This window comes from Penaeus chinensis, chromosome 8 (genome assembly GCF_019202785.1).
Source record: "Penaeus chinensis breed Huanghai No. 1 chromosome 8, ASM1920278v2, whole genome shotgun sequence".
In the NCBI taxonomy this organism is placed as follows: Eukaryota; Metazoa; Arthropoda; class Malacostraca; order Decapoda; family Penaeidae; genus Penaeus; species Penaeus chinensis.
In genome coordinates, this window is record NC_061826.1 from 23826400 (window position 1) to 23831399 (window position 5000).

The 5000-nt window shown below is 37.7% G+C and overlaps 1 non-coding gene across 1 annotated transcript; it reads left to right on the top strand.

The window, feature by feature from the left end:
• The first annotated feature begins 749 nt into the window (after positions 1–749).
• Trnak-uuu lies at positions 750–822 on the top strand. The gene has a single exon. It is a non-coding gene; the product is annotated as a tRNA-Lys (tRNA).
• The last annotated feature ends 4178 nt before the right edge of the window (positions 823–5000 follow it).

A 5000-nucleotide genomic window follows, 5' to 3' on the forward strand; every position in this document is an offset into this window, starting at 1 on the left:
CCTAATGGTCCGACGCCTTGTTGGTCACGACAGCTTGTCTCTATCTAGCGTTCCCATAGACAAGCGCAATCGGTCCTCAACCCTTTGGTCAGCTCTGCTTCGTTATCACCTCTGGGGCCACCACTCAAGAACAGCTACTTCGCATTTTGTTCTGTATCCAGAGCTGCATCACCATTCAGTGATGCAGGCAGTGAAACAGAAGTAGCGTTAGAAACTGTGACGACGGATTATTCGTCTTAAATTATAGCGCTTACGAAGTGCGTAATGATAATGGTAATTTTCATTGTCAAATTTTTACTGTGGTTACGACGGTACAAGACTGTTAAATATCTGTATATATGTTACGAACCTTGTGTAATGTAAATGATTATGATGGAAATGATGATAAATGATAATGATAAAAGCAATGACAATGATGATTATCATAGTATAATGATTATGATCATAATAACAATGGGAGGATAACGATAATGATAATCATGATCAACATCATCACCATCACCACCACCATAGTGATGATGAAGATAATAATAAGAATATTATTATTAATCAGAGACTAACAGTGACTGCGACAACAAAATTAATGATTAGCAAAAAAATAAGAGTGCATCGGTAAGTATGTGATGATGAAATAGACTTAGAACCCCATTTTAACAGAGCGTAGGCTAACATTTTCCTTCAATGATTGAATATGTTTGTTTTCGAAAGGAAACGAATAATATCGAATTTTGTGTTCAATGCAGTACGGAGCCCGGATAGCTCAGTCGGTAGAGCATTAGGCTTTTAACCTAAGGGTCCAGGGTTCAAGTCCCTGTTCGGGCGAACAGTTTTGTGATTGATGCTATTATAAAGGAAACAAGATTTCAGTAATTGGTAAGAAGACTACAGTGTTATGTAATTATCAGGATACTGCACTTCAGAGATTACCAAGTCTTGTTCTTGTACTTCGCAAGGTGCACCAGTTAACGCGTGTATTCGTATCGCCCACACACTCGCACGTGTGTCTGCATTTCTATAAACATATGTGTATGTGTATGTATGTATGTATACATATATATATATATATATATGATATATTTATAATATATATATATGTATGTATGATATATATATATACAATACATATATAATATTTATAATATATAATATATATACAGATATATACAGATATATATATATATATATATATATATATATATGTATGTACACATATATATGTATATATGATATATTTATAATATATATATGTATGTATGATATATATACAATACATATATAATATATATAATATATAATATATATACATATACATATACATATACATCACACACACACACACACACACACACACACACACACACACACACACACACACACACACACACACACACACACACACACACACACATACACACACACACATATATATATATATATATGTACATATGTACATATTTATATATGCATATGTACATGTTTATATATAAAAAATCAGATGTGTGTATAAATATATATGTATATATATATTTATATATATGTGTGTGTGTGTCTGTGTGTGTGTGTGGGGGGGGGGGGGGGGCGTGATAGCTGGACCGGGTTGGCACTGAAATAAATAATGTATCTATAATATATATATATATATATATATACATATACATAGACATATATATTCAAACATACATGTGTGTGCCTATGTGTGTGTGCGTGTGCAAGAGTGCGTGTGCGTGCTTGCGTGCGTGTGTCGATACAGTACATACATTATCTAATACTTGTGTTGTACTCTTTGGTAATAGTTTCAAATCCTCATGCTTGTGGCATGATAATGAGCTTGTTAGTAATGGTCCGTTTCTTTTATGGTCACGTTTTCTCTCTTGGTCTCACAATAGTTCTTTAGGAATATGAATGCATTAACTGATGGAAGAGGTTGCATGGTTCTATGGCCTTGGTAAGAAGTAATGTTCGATGTAATTTGTTACTTTATCGAGCAAATACATCTCCAGGAATTAGATAAAGGGAAAAGCTAATATAAAATCCCCACTGACACTGTCAGTTGTAAATAATAATGGCCCATCTAAAAACTATGTATGTATATATTAAATCAATAATTACGTAAGCAATATCGCCCTCTTCACAGCCCGTCTGTTCAACGTACTCTAGAATTAAACTTATCACAGGAGTGGAATAATGACAGCCTTCTTATTTTTTCTATCGATTGATTATACAGGAAAGCGTTTTTGATCTCACTGAATATGTTAATCGATCAAAAAAGATTATATCTAGTGCTTTCTGTAGCTGAGATGGCGATACATGCATCGGCGATACATATCGATTGATGTGTTTGTATTGGCATCGGTATCGCCTTAGCTACTCGATAGCATTATCGTTTTCTTGGTTTCGCCAAGGTGTTTTTCTCAAAATGTATAGAATATGAGGGGGGGGCTCTCTCTCTCTCTCTCTTATACACCCTCTATCTCTCTCTCTCTCTCTCTCTCTCTCTCTCTCTCTCTCTCTCTCTCTCTCTCTCTCTCTCTCTCTCTCTCTCGCTCTCTCTCTCTCTCTCTCTCTCTCTCTCTCTCTCTCGCTCGCTCGCTCGCTCTCTCTCTCTCTCTCTCTCTCTCTCTCTCTCTCTCTCTCTCTATCTCTCTCTCTCTCTCTCTCTCTCTCTCTCTCTCTCTCTCTCTCTCTCTCTCTCTCTCTCTCTCTCTCTCTCTCTCTCTCTCTCTCTCTCTCTCTCTCTCTCTCTCTCTCTCTCTCTCTCTCTCTCTCTTTCTCTCTTTCATTCTCTTCTCACTCTTTCTCTCTTTCATTATCTCTCTCTCTCTCTCTCTCTCTCTCTCTCTCTCTCTCTCTCTCTCTCTCTCTCTCTCTCTCTCTCTCTCTCTCTCTCTTCTTTCTCTTTATCTATCTACATATCTATATCTGTCTATCTGTCTATCTGTGTCTTTTATGTATATCTCGCTCTGTAAGTGTTAAAGAGGCAGGTGTCATAAATAAACGGCTTTTAGATACTCTCAACAAGTGCACTGAGTGTCATGAACGCAACTGTCAGTTGCGAGTGTAATTGCTTGGTAAGGTATATTCCATTAAAATATCCACGCATGATAAACAAGTGTGAAAAACACGTTTCTGATGCACTCATTGGTAGCAGTACATCGAACATGCAAACCATATATCTATGAATCAGTTTGGATATTTCTTACTTACAAAGTATCGGCGATACATGTACTGGCATCGGTATCGCTATAACTGTCTAAGAAAAAGCGATGCATCGGAATCGCTTTATCCAATTTTCAAGTATTGATGTCTCGGTATCGCCTTAGACAATTCTGAGCATCGGGCCTATCATTGAACAAAGAGAAAAGATACTTATTAGCTTTGATTCTTTTGTCTCTTAGACGATTACAGGAGAAAAGCTACAGAAACGTAATACCACACTCAAACATTTAAACAAAAGAGAAACTAGGTTTAGATGGTACATAATTTTGCATTGAATCTGAAGAACGAATCCATGTCAGTTCGTGTAATCTTTTTTTCTCTCCTGTTTTGGTGCAGCAGTTTTAACAAGAGACACCTTAAAACTTTTTGCATGTTTCTCTTTCCCCACTGTCAAGCTGTCTATCCCAGCCAGAAAACTGAATAGAGTTACTATACTCAATGATAAACATCTCCAGAAATAACGTAACGCTTCAAAAATAATGGTAGGCATTTGGAGGTACCCGTATGATAAACGAGCAGCAGACACTGATGCCATAATTTGCTGAGCTGAATTCTTCATGAGAGGCAGACAATGGGTGAAAAACTGTTTAATATAAAAGTCCAAAAAAGAGAAAACTCGAAAAGTGTAGGAAAGGCGCTTGTAGGATTCGCAAAGGCCAAACATTGTCTGGTTGCGAAAGAGGCAGAAAAATAGAAACGAAAGAACGGAAAAGATCTCTATAATACTTTGTTACTAGAAGAAACAGCCTATGCTTGTTATTTTTTTTACAAATAGTATCGCCTTGCAATCAGTTGAACACATCGAACGCATACTAACCTTACCATTAGTTGTACAGCCACTGTAGAGGGAGAGAACACCGTTGAAATTGCACGTGGCGGAGAAGAAAGCAAATGTGAGACGTAACGGAAGAAGGAAATAAAGAGAGTTTGGGAAAGTGTGGGAAATTGGAAAGAAAAGAGAGGCGAAAGGATAGGAAAAATATTAAAGGAATTTGACCACTAATGTGCTCATCCTTTTTCTTCTAATTCCAGACTGAGCCTATGATATGCACCTGATGATGTATGAACAGTACAGAGTATTTAGTAAGAACATGACAAAGAAAAGAAAAGGACATCACAAACACGAATGACTACAATAGAAATAGAGGGAGATATCTTAGGTGATACAAGGTACATCGTCCCAAACATGTGTGATCTTCATTTCTCCTGTTCTGTTGTTCACGTGACCTCAATATGGCAGAGGTGACCTCGTTGTGGCACAGTTGAGGGCCATGTATGTTTGTTCTTCGTGTTGGGAATAATGTGTTATAGAGGCTTTGTCGTCATTTATTTTGATAACTGCTTCAACACGGAAAATCTGTTGAGTTACATCCGATATGGTCAATATGCAAAATTTATCTGACTTGTGTGGTAACCCTTTTTGCCATCCCATTAATATACTTAAATACAATAAACGTAAATCTTCTCCCTCATTAAGCATGGTGAGTTCTCTTGACCTCGTTGCGTGGCTTAGTGGACACTCTGCTCTAACCTCTGACCTGTTCGCTGCTCATGAAAAGCTTGAAGCACTGGCTGCCCCTTTCACAACATCTCCGCCTAGTCTTATGTTGCTAATGGGCTAGGTCGCTATTGTGAGCAAGGGAGAGAGAGTTCAGAGCACCCATGGAGTTGGGGAAGGGTGGGAAGAGTAGCAGCAGAAGGGTGTGGATGGTACTGATAAAGAAAGTGGTGCACCGAGAACGCGAGGTAGATTTGGTGCACGGTTATGCAACAAACACGGTGTA